Source organism: Oreochromis aureus, linkage group 2, assembly GCF_013358895.1.
Source record: "Oreochromis aureus strain Israel breed Guangdong linkage group 2, ZZ_aureus, whole genome shotgun sequence".
Taxonomy (NCBI): Eukaryota; Metazoa; Chordata; class Actinopteri; order Cichliformes; family Cichlidae; genus Oreochromis; species Oreochromis aureus.
In genome coordinates this window covers 24,193,123-24,209,104 of record NC_052943.1, presented here as the reverse complement: position 1 = coordinate 24,209,104, position 15,982 = coordinate 24,193,123, and the positions used below count along the sequence as shown (strand labels likewise).

The 15,982-nt window shown below is 37.3% G+C and overlaps 1 protein-coding gene across 9 annotated transcripts in view; it reads right to left on the bottom strand.

The window, feature by feature from the left end:
• prom1a (prominin 1a) overlaps positions 1-15,982 on the bottom strand; it is a 165,197-nt gene that overhangs the window by 57,364 nt on the left and 91,851 nt on the right. The gene's annotated exons all lie outside the window — the stretch shown is intronic.

The window sequence follows — 15,982 nt, the reverse complement described above, 5'->3', positions numbered from 1 at the left end:
GAGTTTGAAATCTGAAGAAATCTGAGCGAAAGGACAATTTCCTACCCTCAAACAAGTGTAACTCATCTCAGAACGGTAATAGGTGAGAAAAAAAATTGAATTGTGAGCGTCAGGAGTGTCTGAAGATATACTGGGACAAGCCTCATGTTTTAACTTCGCTTCGTTAAGGAGATATGACGATTCGAATATGCCTCTCATTACAGAAATCAAGCGGTGATTTTGAACAAACTCTCCATTGACTTTCTATTGAGAGTTTTCAGACTTTGTGTTGGTCTGAGGAGATTTGCCAAAATTCTATAAATCTCACAACAATGATGGTGACATTTTTCGGAAAGCCAGCAAAAATGCCTACGTTTTGATGTATAATTTGTGGAAGTTGAGTGAAAATTGAGCAAGTAGCAAGAAGTTGTTCGGACATGAAGAGAAGACTGCGAAACCTACAGTGGCACACTGGAAGCCAAGTGCATAGCAACCATAACAACGCATGTATTTTCTGAAAAATCACAATTTTGCAACTCAAAACTTTAAGAGGATAAAAATAAAACTGTAACAGATATGAAAAAGCTGAATCATTCATGAATAGCCCAATAATTTGTGAACATTTTAAAGTTTGAATGGTTGTTCTACGTGAAAGTAGGAAAAAGTAGTTAAGTTTCAAAAACAAGCAAGTTTTAGCAGAATTATGGAAGTTTCCCATTCATTTCAATGGGACAAATTAAAGGAAAAAAGCTTAATATTTTAAAAAGTATAACAGTTAAAAATACCAAAAGTCATAGCCATCATTAGCAGAAATAGCAGAATAGTTTAAAATTTGAACGGTGAAAATCGGCTGAAAATTGTGGAAGTAGAAAAGTGCCAAAAAAGTGCAAAAAGTGGCAACTAGAATAATAAAGTATAAAGAATAAAGAGAAACAGGAACTCAATAGTGTGGATGCCTAAAGCATCCACACAACTAGAAAAATTTGCATTTCCTGCGAAAATGCAGTGTGGATGCTATAAAGCTGAAGCTGTCAGCTGAAACTAGCTGAAAAAGCTGAAAAGTTGCAGAAATTGTAAAACCTTTGCAAAAATTGTAATAACTTTGCAGAAGCATAAGAACTTAGCAAAATGTAATTACTTAGCAGAACTGCAATAATGTAAAGAAAACATAATACTTGGCAGAAATACAATAACATAGCAGAACTTAGCAGCAGAAATTAGAATAAATATTGTAACTTAGCAGAAACAAGATAACTTTTCAGAAATATAGGATTTTAGCAACCATGGTACCAGATTACATAGATACTTTATTTAAACAAAAATACCTAAACATTGCACAAATACTGTGATTTAGGACAAATACTACAACATAGCAGAAATGCTGTAATTCAGCAAATATACTATGCTATGGCACAAATAGAAAGAATATGCTCAAATACTATGATTTTGCTCAAATAATATAATTAAGCAATAATACTAAGATTTAGCAGAAATACTGTATTTAGCACAAATACCGAAAAGTAGCAGAAATACTATAATTTAGCATAATAGTAATAACTTGCACAATTACAAATATGGACATGGTAAATGGCCTGTATTTATATAGCGCTTTTATGGTCCCTAAGGACCCCAAAGTGCTTTACATATCCAGTCATTCACCCATTCACACACTGGTGATGGCAAACTACGTTGTAGCCACAGCCACCCTGGGGCGCACTGACAGAGGTGAGGCTGCTGGACACTGGCGCCACCGGGCCCTCTGACCACCACCAGTAGGCACACAATAAGATACACCCATAAAAACGCTCTCTCTCTCTCTCTCTCTCTCTCTCTCTCTCTCTCTCACACACACACACACACACACACACACACACACACACACACACACACACACACACAGCAGCAGCAGCAGAAGCAAGTGAACAAATAGGGGCTGTACATACAGTGTTTCCTGTATGTTTCTAGGTAGGTCAAAAAGCCTGGAGCTGCTTAATTTTAATCCACCAATCAGAAAGGCTATGTACTTTTTCCCGCCAAAACAGGTGCACCTGTTTTTACACACGCAACACAGAGACAGGATTTGTTCAGTCTATTTTTCATAGTGAGGACTCCTCTCAAACAAATGGCTATAATTTCCTAACCGTAGGGTCTAGAACGGTCATTCTTACACTGTTTTGTTCAGAAGAGATGGGGGATTGTCAAGTGTTGTGTGTTTAAAAAAATATGAATTTGTAGAGATACATGACATGGATGAGTGGTTGACTTACAACCCATGAAAGCCCCAATATGGAAATTTGAATGTCTCAGCCGTCAGATGTGATGGGCTGGTTGGGAAGTCATGCATGACTTGATATGTCAATTTGAAAATTACAGTACTCACAGAGGATTGGCTCCCTGAGGAGCTGGCAGGAATACATAGAAATACTATGATTACCCAGAAATACTGCGTTTAGTAGAAATATTATGTTTTAGCACAAATACTATAAAATGGCTGAAATAGTATGATTTAGCACAAATGCTGTATTTAGCACAAATACTGAAAAGCAGCAGAAATGCTATGACTTAGCACAATAGTAATAACTGAAATAGAAAAATTGGAAAAGCAAAATGAACAGCTGAAAAATGCTGAACATTCTAAGGCTCCCTCAAATGTAATTGTTGAATGAAAAAATCAGCAAAAAAAAAGTATAACAGTCACACAATCAAAAATATGGACACATATGGAAACACACATGCACAGAGAGACACAGGATCAAATTCAGTCAACCAGTCTAAATATATTGAATTTAAATCATACAATAAGATGCTCCCATAAAAACGCTCTCTCCCCTCTCTTTCTCTCTCTCTGTCACACACACACACACACACACACACACACACACACACACACAGCAGCAGCAGCAGCCAAATAGCCTGGGAGCTGCTGAATTTGAATCCACCAATCAGAGAGGCTGTATACTTTTTCCCGCCAAAACAGGTGCAGCTGTTTTACACACATGCAGCACAGAGACAGGATTTGTGCTGTCTATTTTTCATAGTGAGGATTCCCCTCAAACAAATGGCTATAATTTCCTAACCGTAGGGGCTAGAACAGTCATTCTTACACCGTTTTGTTCAGAAGAGATGGGGGATCTTAACGTATTGACAATTTATCATTACAATATGAATTATTGAAGATATTTGACTTCTAATGTACCATAACTGAGTAGAGGCAAAGCGAAACTGCCTTGACATGCCCTCAAACAATGCTTTCTAACTCTAAATCTATTTGGAGTATCGATATCATTCTTTCACCGTAAGAGACAGCAGGCTTTGGTGAACAATCATGGAAATTTTCAGGTCTGTGTGGAAATCCATCAAAAGATATGACGAGAGAAAAAAAGTGCCTCATTTCCAGAGTTTGAAATCTGAAGAAATCTGAGCGAGGGATGAATTTCCTACCCTCAAACAAACCCAATTCATGGCCAAATGGTAATAGGTGAGAAAGAAATTCTTGAATTGTGAGCGTCAGGAGTGTCTGAAGATATATTGGCACAAGCCTCATGTCTTAACTTTGCTGCGTTGAGATATGACGATTTGAAAATGCCTCTCATTAGAGAAATCCAGCGGTGATTTTGAACAAGCTCTCCATTGACTTTCTATGCAGTTTTCAGACTTTGTGTTGGTGTGAGGAGATTTGCCAAAATTCTATTATATAGAAATACTGTAATCAGCACATATACTGTAACATTTTAGAAATTCCTCCACTTAGTAGTAATACTATAACATAACACAAATGTTATGATGAGTTGAGCGGCTGGTACTCTGGTGCAGTCAGCACAATCTGGAGCTGAACACTCTTAAAACTGTAGAGATGACAGTGGACTTCAGGAGACATCCTCAACTCTGCCACCCCTCATCATATCAGACAGCCCTGTGTCGACTGTGGAGATCTTCAAGTTGCTGGGTACCACCATCTCCCAGGACCTGAAGTGGGAGACCAACATCACCTCCATCCTCAAAAAGACCCAGCAGAGGATGTACTTCCTGAGACAACTGGGGAAGTACAGTCTTCCACAGGAGCTGCTGATCCAGTTCTACACTGCAGTCATTGAGTCTGTCCTGTGCTCCTCCATCACAGTCTGGTATGGTGCAGCCACTAAACAGGACAGGTGCAGACTGCAGCGGACTGTACGGGCAGCAGAAAGGATCATCGGCGCCCCCCCCTCCATCCAGGATCTGTACCTCTCAGGAAACGGGCAGGAAAATCATCACAGACCCCTCACACCCTGGACACAGACTTTTGATCTGCTGCCCTCTGGCAGACGGTACAGAAGCCTGCAGACCAGGACCACCCGACACAGGAACAGTTTCTTTCCCTCGCCATCTCCCTTCTAAACAGTTGAACTGTCACACTGCTCCCCACTGCCAGACTGCAACTGCACCTTATGTACATTCTGTAGTATTCATTCCACCTCATTTCATTTCTGTATTTTATGTATATACGTTTAGATTAGTTATTTATAGTTGGTTTACACAGCTTTGTGTATGTATGTGTATGCATGTGTAATGTATATATAGATACGTGTGTGTGTGGGTGCGTGTGTGTGTGTGTGTGTGTGATTTACATTGCTGTGCTCGAGAGCCACCATCTACCGAACGAAATTCCTTGTATTTGTCTGCACATATACTTGGCCAATAAACACGATTCTGATGATTTGGCACAAAAACCATGATTTGGCAAAAATACTATGATTGAGCAGAAATACTATGATTGAGCAGAAGTACTAAGATGTAGTAAAAGTACTTTGATTTAAGAGAAATCAATTATGGAGGAGTAATACTTTAAAATGGGAGAAATATTGATACACACACATATTCACAGAGCCTAAAGGGAAGAGTATTTGTGCCATGGAGTGTTAAGAAGAATCTGAGGTCCATATTAGAAAAGCTGGTAAAAGTTTGCAGAATTGTAATAAATGATGAATATGAATTAGTGGTCTGTGATAGTGTATTAATTTGTAGGGCAAAAACATATTGTCCAAGGTGGAGTTGAACCCCGACCTTTGTGTTGCAGACCTGTGTCATTACCAGCTGCGCCACTGGGAAAGACAGTGGGCTCTTGGGAAACAGGGTGATGAGCAGTCAGAATTAGATCGCAGTGAGAGGCAAAGAGCGCCGTTTTTTGGAGTTACAAAACGTCGTGTAACTCAAAAACTAGGTGGACTAGAAGCATAATTCTTGTACTGGGTGAATCAGCGGACTTTGGTGTACTTTGACTGCGATTTTCATTGCTCTTTGTACATCCGTCGCTGAGATATGACGAGAGAAGAAACGGCAGACCTCAGATATGATTGGCTGGGGAGCTGGCAGAAATATATAGTAATAGTGTGATTAAGCATAAATACTACATTTAGCAGAAATACTATATTAAGCACAAATCCTATAAAAAGCAGAAATACTATATTAAGCACAAATCCTATAAAAAGCAGAAATACTATATTAAGCAATATAAATATCCTATAAAAATCCTATAAAAAGCAAAAATACTGTAATATGATTTGGTAGAAAACTATAATTAATCAGAAATACTATATTGGGCAGAAATACTATATTTAGCACAAATCTTATAAAATAGCAGAAATAGTATGATTCAGCACAATAGTAATAACTTAAACAGAAAAATTGGAAAAGCAAAATGGACAGCTGAAAAATGCTGAACATGCTAAGGGTCCTTCAAATGTACTTGTTAAATGAAAAAAAACTCAGAAAAAAAAAGTGTAACAGTCACACAATCACAAATATGGACACATATGGAAACACACATGCACAGAGAGACACACACAGGATCAAATTCAGTCAACCAGTCTAAATATATTGAATTTAAATCATACAATAAGATGCTCCCATAAAAACTCTGTCTCGCCCTCTCTTTCTCTCTCTCTGTCACACACACACACACACACACACACACACACACACACACACACACACACACACAGGAGAGAGGAGCAAGTTTCTAGGTCATTCAAGCAGCCTGGGAGCTGCTAAATTTGAATCCACCAATCAGAGAGGCTGTGTACTTTTTCCCGCCAAAACAGGTGCAGCCGTTTTTACACACGCAGCACAGAGACAGGATTTGTTCAGTCTATTTTTCATAGTGAGGACTCCTCTCAAACAAATGGCTATAATTTCCTAACCGTAGGGGCTAGAACGGTCATTCTTACACTGTTTTGTTCAGAAGAGATGGGGGGATTGTCAAGTGTTGTGTGTTTAAAGTAAAAATATGAATTTGTAGAGATACATGACATGGATGAGTGGTTGACTTACAACCCATGAAAGCCCCAATATGGAAATTTGAATGTCTCAGCCGTCAGATGTGATGGGCTGGTTGGGAAGTCATGCATGACTTGATATGTCAATTTGAAAATTACAGTACTCACAGAGGATTGGCTCCCTGAGGAGCTGGCAGGAATACATAGAAATACTATGATTACCCAGAAATACTGCGTTTAGTAGAAATATTATGTTTTAGCACAAATACTATAAAATGGCTGAAATAGTATGATTTAGCACAAATGCTGTATTTAGCACAAATACTGAAAAGCAGCAGAAATGCTATGACTTAGCACAATAGTAATAACTGAAATAGAAAAATTGGAAAAGCAAAATGAACAGCTGAAAAAATGCTGAACATTCTAAGGCTCCCTCAAATGTAATTGTTGAATGAAAAAATCAGCAAAAAAAAAAGTATAACAGTCACACAATCAAAAATATGGACACATATGGAAACACACATGCACAGAGAGACACAGGATCAAATTCAGTCAACCAGTCTAAATATATTGAATTTAAATCATACAATAAGATGCTCCCATAAAACGCTCTCTCGCCTCTCTTTCTCTCTCTCTCTCACACACACACACACACACACACACACACACACACACACACACACTAGCAGCAGCAGCAGCCAAATAGCCTGGGAGCTGCTGAATTTGAATCCACCAATCAGAGAGGCTGTATACTTTTTCCCGCCAAAAACAGGTGCAGCTGTTTTTACACACATGCAGCACAGAGACAGGATTTGTGCTGTCTATTTTTCATAGTGAGGATTCCCCTCAAACAAATGGCTATAATTTCCTAACCGTAGGGGCTAGAACAGTCATTCTTACACCGTTTTGTTCAGAAGAGATGGGGGATCTTAACGTATTGACAATTTATCATTACAATATGAATTATTGAAGATATTTGACTTCTAATGTACCATAACTGAGTAGAGGCAAAGCGAAAACTGCCTTGACATGCCCTCAAACAATGCTTTCTAACTCTAAATCTATTTGGAGTATCGATATCATTCTTTCACCGTAAGAGACAGCAGGCTTTGGTGAACAATCATGGAAATTTTCAGGTCTGTGTGGAAATCCATCAAAAGATATGACGAGAGAAAAAGTGCCTCATTTCCAGAGTTTGAAATCTGAAGAAATCTGAGCGAGGGATGAATTTCCTACCCTCAAACAAACCCAATTCATGGCCAAATGGTAATAGGTGAGAAAGAAATTCTTGAATTGTGAGCGTCAGGAGTGTCTGAAGATATATTGGCACAAGCCTCATGTCTTAACTTTGCTGCGTTGAGATATGACGATTTGAAAATGCCTCTCATTAGAGAAATCCAGCGGTGATTTTGAACAAGCTCTCCATTGACTTTCTATGCAGTTTTCAGACTTTGTGTTGGTGTGAGGAGATTTGCCAAAATTCTATTATATAGAAATACTGTAATCAGCACATATACTGTAACATTTTAGAAATTCCTCCACTTAGTAGTAATACTATAACATAACACAAATGTTATGATGAGTTGAGCGGCTGGTACTCTGGTGCAGTCAGCACAATCTGGAGCTGAACACTCTTAAAACTGTAGAGATGACAGTGGACTTCAGGAGACATCCTCAACTCTGCCACCCCTCATCATATCAGACAGCCCTGTGTCGACTGTGGAGATCTTCAAGTTGCTGGGTACCACCATCTCCCAGGACCTGAAGTGGGAGACCAACATCACCTCCATCCTCAAAAAGACCCAGCAGAGGATGTACTTCCTGAGACAACTGGGGAAGTACAGTCTTCCACAGGAGCTGCTGATCCAGTTCTACACTGCAGTCATTGAGTCTGTCCTGTGCTCCTCCATCACAGTCTGGTATGGTGCAGCCACTAAACAGGACAGGTGCAGACTGCAGCGGACTGTACGGGCAGCAGAAAGGATCATCGGCGCCCCTGCCCTCCATCCAGGATCTGTACCTCTCAGGAAACGGGCAGGAAAATCATCACAGACCCCTCACACCCTGGACACAGACTTTTGATCTGCTGCCCTCTGGCAGACGGTACAGAAGCCTGCAGACCAGGACCACCCGACACAGGAACAGTTTCTTTCCCTCGCCATCTCCCTTCTAAACAGTTGAACTGTCACACTGCTCCCCACTGCCAGACTGCAACTGCACCTTATGTACATTCTGTAGTATTCATTCCACCTCATTTCATTTCTGTATTTTATGTATATACGTTTAGATTAGTTATTTATAGTTGGTTTACACAGCTTTGTGTATGTATGTGTATGCATGTGTAATGTATATATAGATACGTGTGTGTGTGGGTGCGTGTGTGTGTGTGTGTGTGTGAGATTTACATTGCTGTGCTCGAGAGCCACCATCTACCGGAACGAAATTCCTTGTATTTGTCTGCACATATACTTGGCCAATAAACACGATTCTGATGATTTGGCACAAAAACCATGATTTGGCAAAATACTATGATTGAGCAGAAATACTATGATTGAGCAGAAGTACTAAGATGTAGTAAAAGTACTTTGATTTAAGAGAAATCAATTATGGAGGAGTAATACTTTAAAATGGGAGAAATATTGATACACACACATATTCACAGAGCCTAAAGGGAAGAGTATTTGTGCCATGGAGTGTTAAGAAGAATCTGAGGTCCATATTAGAAAAGCTGGTAAAAAGTTTGCAGAATTGTAATAAATGATGAATATGAATTAGTGGTCTGTGATAGTGTATTAATTTGTAGGGCAAAAACATATTGTCCAAGGTGGAGTTGAACCCCGACCTTTGTGTTGCAGACCTGTGTCATTACCAGCTGCGCCACTGGGAAAGACAGTGGGCTCTTGGGAAACAGGGTGATGAGCAGTCAGAATTAGATCGCAGTGAGAGGCAAAGAGCGCCGTTTTTTGAGTTACAAAACGTCGTGTAACTCAAAAACTAGGTGGACTAGAAGCATAATTCTTGTACTGGGTGAATCAGCGGACTTTGGTGTACTTTGACTGCGATTTTCATTGCTCTTTGTACATCCGTCGCTGAGATATGACGAGAGAAGAAACGGCAGACCTCAGATATGATTGGCTGGGGAGCTGGCAGAAATATATAGTAATAGTGTGATTAAGCATAAATACTACATTTAGCAGAAATACTATATTAAGCACAAATCCTATAAAAAGCAGAAATACTATATTAAGCACAAATCCTATAAAAGCAGAAATACTATATTAAGCAATATAAATATCCTATAAAAATCCTATAAAAAGCAAAAATACTGTAATATGATTTGGTAGAAAACTATAATTAATCAGAAATACTATATTGGGCAGAAATACTATATTTAGCACAAATCTTATAAAATAGCAGAAATAGTATGATTCAGCACAATAGTAATAACTTAAACAGAAAAATTGGAAAAGCAAAATGGACAGCTGAAAAAATGCTGAACATGCTAAGGGTCCTTCAAATGTACTTGTTAAATGAAAAAAAACTCAGAAAAAAAGTGTAACAGTCACACAATCACAAATATGGACACATATGGAAACACACATGCACAGAGACACACACAGGATCAAATTCAGTCAACCAGTCTAAATATATTGAATTTAAATCATACAATAAGATGCTCCCATAAAAACTCTGTCTCGCCTCTCTTTCTCTCTCTCTCACACACACACACACACACACACACACACACACACACACACACACACACACACACACACACACAGGAGAGAGAGCAAGTTTCTAGGTCATTCAAGCAGCCTGGGAGCTGCTAAATTTGAATCCACCAATCAGAGAGGCTGTGTACTTTTTCCCGCCAAAACAGGTGCAGCCGTTTTACACACTCAGAACAGAGAGAGGCAGGATTTTGCAGTCTATTTCTCATAGTGAGATTCCTCTCAAACAAATGGCCATAATTTCCTAACCGTAGGGGCTAGAACGGTCATTCTTACACCGTTTTGTTCAGAAGAGATGGGGAATCTTCAAGTGTTGACAATTTATCATTAAAATATGAATTATTGAAGATATTTGACTTGTAATGCACCATAACTGAGTAGAGGCAAGCGAAAACTGCCTTGACTTGCCCTCAAACAACGCTTTCTAACTCTAAATCTATTTGGAGTATCGATATCATTCTTTCACCGTAAGAGACAGCAGGCTTTGGTGAACAGTCATGGAAATTTTCAGGTCTCTGTGGAAATCCAAAAAAAGATATGACGAGAGAAAAAAGTTGTTCATTTCCAGAGTTTGAAATCTGAAGAAATCTGAGCGAAGGACGAATTTCCTACCCTCAAACAAGTCTAACTCATTTCAGAACGGTAATAGGTGAGAAAAAAATTCTTGAATTGTGAGCGTCAGGAGTGTCTGAAGATATACGGGGACAAGTCATGTTTTAACTTCGCTTCGTTAAGGAGATATGACGATTCGAATATGCCTGTCATTACAGAAATCAAGCGATGATTTTGAACAAACTCTCCATTGACTTTCTATGGAGAGTTTTCCGACTTTGTGTTGGTCTGAGGAGATTTGCCAAAATTCTATAAATCTCACAACAATGATGGTGACATTTTCTGAAAGCCAGCAAAAATACCTACGTTTTGATGTATAATTTGTGGAAGTTGAGTGAAAATTGAGCAAGTAGCAAGAAGTTGTTCGGACATGAAGAGAAGACTGCGAAACCTACAGTGGCACACTGGAAGCCAAGTGCATAGCAACCATAACAACGCATGTATTTTGTGAAAAATCACAAAAATGAAACTCAAAACTTAAAGAGGGATAAGATGAAAACGGTAACAGATATGAAAAAGCTGAATCATTCATGAATAGCCCAATAATTTGTGAACATTTTAAAATTTGAATGGTTGTTCTAGGCGAAAGTATGAGAATGTAGTTAAGTTTCAAAAATAAGCAAGTTTTAGCAGAATTGTGGAAGTTTCCCATTCATTTCAATGGGACAAATTAAAGGAAAAAAGCTTAATATTTTAAAAAGTATAATAGCATAAAATACCAAAAGTCATAGCCATCATTAGCAGAAATAGCAGAATAGTTTAAAATTTGAACGGTGAAAATCGGCTGAAAATTGTTAAAGTAGTTAAGTGCCAAAAAACGTACAAAAAGTGGCAACTAGAATAATAAAGTATAAAGAATAAAGAGAAACAGGAACTCAATAGTGTGGATGCTTAAAGCATCCACACAATAATAATAATAATAATAATAAAGTATAAAGAATAAAGAGAAACAGGAACTCAATAGTGTGGATGCCTCCAGCATCCACACAATAATAATAATAATAAAGTATAAAGAATAAAGAGAAACAGGAACTCAATAGTGTGGATGCCTAAAGCATCCACACAATAAAGAGAAACAGGAAAACAATAGTGTGGAAGCCCTTTAGGGCATCCACACAATTTGCATTTCCTGCGAAAATGCAGTGTGGATGCTTTAAAGCTGAAGCTGTCTGGTGAAAATAGTTGAAAATAGCTGAAGAAATCAAAGTCAGTGATTAACAAGTTGTTGAATTTTAATTACGTTGCAGAACAACATCAAGTTAACAAAAATGTAATAACTTAGCAGAAATGCAATAACTTAGAAGAAACATAACAATTCAGCAGAAATGTTGTAGTTTACCAGAAGCTACAACTTAGCAGAAATGAAATAATTTAGAATAACATAACTTAACATAACATCACATAATAAATAAAAGTAGTGTAACCTAGCAAAAATAATATAATTTAGTAGAAAATTAAAAACTTGGCAGAAATATTACAAGTTACCAGAACTGCTATAATTTTGCAGAAATGTAATAATTAGGCAAAACTGTCAACAGATAACAGCTGAAAAGGCTAAAGTAACCTCAAAGTTACTTGTTTATCTGTTAAAAATTACCAGAAACATTAGAAAAGGAAGAAAATCAGCCAGCAGATAAACTGATGTGGAACAAAACCAAGGGAAAATAACAGAGTTTACACAGCTGGTGAAATCTAAAAATGGCAAAAAAACAAAAACAACAAAACAAACAAAAAAAACCCAAAACAAAACAAAACCCACACAAACAACATTTAGGTAATAAATGCACAAGATGCTGCGGTCAGAGATAAAAACACCCAAAAAATAATGTTATTGAAATGCCAAAGAGTGACAGAAAGTTTAGAAAGTAGAAAACCAGTAGTAGAAAAGTAGAACATTCAAATATATTTAGAAACATATGATACAAAATATTTACTCAGTTGTTTCCAATGATTACAATAATGGCATACAGAAATAAAAATCCCATTTGGGACAAACAGAAAAATATTAATAGAAAATGCAAATCAAATGAATCTAACATCTATACAAACAACTGAAGCATCTGTTGGAATTGTGAACATATCCTTGTTTGCCATGTTTATGTTTATGGCCCTAAGATGCGCAGACACATGATAGGCTATTAACTGCAAAAATATACACATATATAAACAGCAAGTGAGAGAGAAATATATGCTCTGATTTGGAGCTTTGTGTAAATACCATTTGGCAAGGATAAACAACATGTTCCAATGCCACGTTAAAATTTTCATAAGCTTCATTTTTTCAGTTAGTTTACAGTTTCCTGATTTTATGATAAATATGGTACCAATCTACAAAATACTGTCGAAATGAAGTCCACATTTTGATATATTTGAGGTGTAGAGAGTCACACAGCTGAACAATCGATGTGCATATTTAAAGAAACAGGGATCAAATAAAGAACATTATTGTGAAATAAATTACAGTGAAAATAATCACTGCTTTGCGTTAAAGAGTGACTTATGATGAGGTATTAATTGGGTTAACTTTACCTCTAACAGCTTTTCACATAGTGCTGTGACCAGGATGAAATCCATCATAAAGTAACTGTAAACAGTAGAACCATTAGCATGAATGTTATGGTTCTACTCTGATCAAAACTCAAGTCAGCTGTGTGACCTGATATAAAATATAAAAGAGGAACACATATAAATTGATGTGACCTTTATGAACTTTTCAAAATGACTTTATATGTCTGACCCATTATCTATATATATTAGAGCAGATGTCGAAAACCACTGTTAGACCTAGTCTATACTAATGTAGTTACTGACACCCCATACTAAGGCAGGATTCATACAAACACACATTATTTATTCTCTAAACATTTTCTTTTTTCACATTTTGAGATTGTGTAATTTCTATAAAGAATATGTCTAATAGTGCAATAGATATAGTTATTTAAATGTCCATAATAATGACATGATCATTTTTGTACATCCTACAATTCAAGATTTAGAGCTGTGTGTTTGTATGAATTCAGCTTGCTATACTTATAGACTTAGATATATTAATCCACTATTTACCCAAACAAGTTACATTGTTTGGGTAAATAGATTGGGTTTGTCCTACAAAATAATTATTCAACAATAAAAAAAAAACACAAAAAACATCTAGACATTAATCCAGAGTTCAGTTTCATATGTCTGATATTGTTTGTTAAATCTGGTGACACAAACACAGTCAAAAATTCATTGCTAGTGTGACATGTGGTCCTTTTTGCCTTTAACCAATGATATGCTGGTTACTTGGACCAGTTTAGTATTTGCTGTCACAGAGGAATGTTAACCATAAATCCAAAAGACAAAACTGAAAAAATATGTTAATTGCAAACATGTTTTTGCTTAGTAAAAGGACTGAAATTACATGGAAACTGTCACCTTAAAGCCTCATTGTAAATATCATCACAAACAGATGTTTTACACACAGTTAACAAAGCTCCACCACATCCGATCACTGCATATAAATCTAAAAGAAAAATAAATAAATAAAATAAAATAATAATAAAAAAATTAACACAAGGGAAGACTTTTGATTTAATAACTAAGCTTAAAATAAGTGTTACCTTTGAATATTTGTGGGAAAAATCTGATACTACCCCAAGAATTCAAAGCCACACTGGAAACGATGACAGGCTTGCAGCCCTCTGTCTTCCTGAAGTGAGGTGCCTGATCAGTAGCAGTGAGTTGACAGAAGTCGGTGTCTGTAAGAGCGGCCAAACACTGATACTGTCCACTTACGTAGAGTCTAAGAAGCTGGAATGCAGGCACACTGTACGAGCTTGTTCTAAAAAAATACAGAAAAGGAACATTTTATTTGTGTTAAGGCCTAAAAACTAGAAATAAGTTATAAAATGGACAATGTTGAAATACCTTATAGGTGCTGCAGGCCACATAACCAGAATCCAGAGCAATCTCACACTCACATGATGGTGAGGAAAGGCATGAGCTCTGCAATGAGGTTTGAATGTCTCAGTTGGGACACTGAAGAACTCAGGAGACAGCAGTACCTGCACAGAGAGACAGAGTAGAAAAAGCATAGATTTGTAATCCATATTGTGAATTAAAACTCAAAAGTGTCAACAAGTATAATCATTTGAGTGTGGAATTCTTTATGCAATAAACAGGATTTAAATTAATTAAATGAATTAAAAGCAATGACATTTTTTTTTTAATCAAAGATAAAGAATCATACCTCTCTCTGCTCTGAGGATCACTGAGCATCTCTGACAGGAAATACAGTTTCCTCAGTATCAGTCATCATTGAGGGTCTCAGAGGTGTGTAGTGTGGCAGCATGATGATGGTCTCCAGATCAGGCAGGAGGTCAGGTGATGGGTGTGTCATCTTCTCCATTGAAGACACACTGGTATGGCAGTTCATAACACAGCAGTCTCCTTGTGGCATGTAGTTATCTGTGCAGTCCAGCACTGATGGATCAGGTTTGGCTCAACAGTTCATGAAGATGGTGTTAAGATGTTGTTGTTTCAGCTGAGGATGGTGAAGTTTGAAGGTTTTCCCACAAAGGAAACAGGACTGTGTGTGCCCTGTCTGAAAAAAATACATCTACAAAACATAAAGTGCTTTTAACACCACCCACCCTCCCCACCCACCCATCTCAGCCCCCAAGTGTCTATGTAATGCTGGTATGGGGTGTCAGTTACTAAATCTAATTAGTGCGTCAGAAAGCGGGGGCTACACCTAAAGCCCCCGCTTTCTGATGTCTTTGTTTATTAGCAGCTTTTTCCAGCTGCTCAGAGAATTCTGACTTGGCCTTTATCCACCCAAACCCAAACCCACCCGGATAAAGGCCAAGTCAGAAAATGGATGCAGAAACTTTCCATGTACTTCTAAATCAGATTTAATATATATTCTGTAAGCTGTAAAAATGTTTTTCTCTACATAATGTATCATTATAGACATCTCTAGTAGCCTAAAGATAGTTTAAAACTTTTAACATTTTTTTACCTGTAAAACATGATAAGCAAAAACTCATTCATTCCCAAAACGTTTGATTCTACAAAATCTACTATAATCAAGAAAATATAATTTTCTGTTATTATTCATGTGACCCATAATAAATACCTGCATTTATCTGGGATTTATTTATTTACTATTTCATATTTGAAAGCCCTTTGAGGGGAAGCTCTCGTTTGTTGAGATACATACATCAGAGTAAAAAAGTATCAAAAAGGAGATGACAATTAACATCCATGAAAAAATGCATTAGTAGATTTAGTCATTTAAAACATGAGAATAAAAAAAATAAATTATGTCTGTTTAATACTTTTTGCAGCATATTTCAGATCTGAGGTGCATGATAACAGAAAGCAGATCTCCCAGCTCTGCATGAAGTACAGCCATGATTTGGT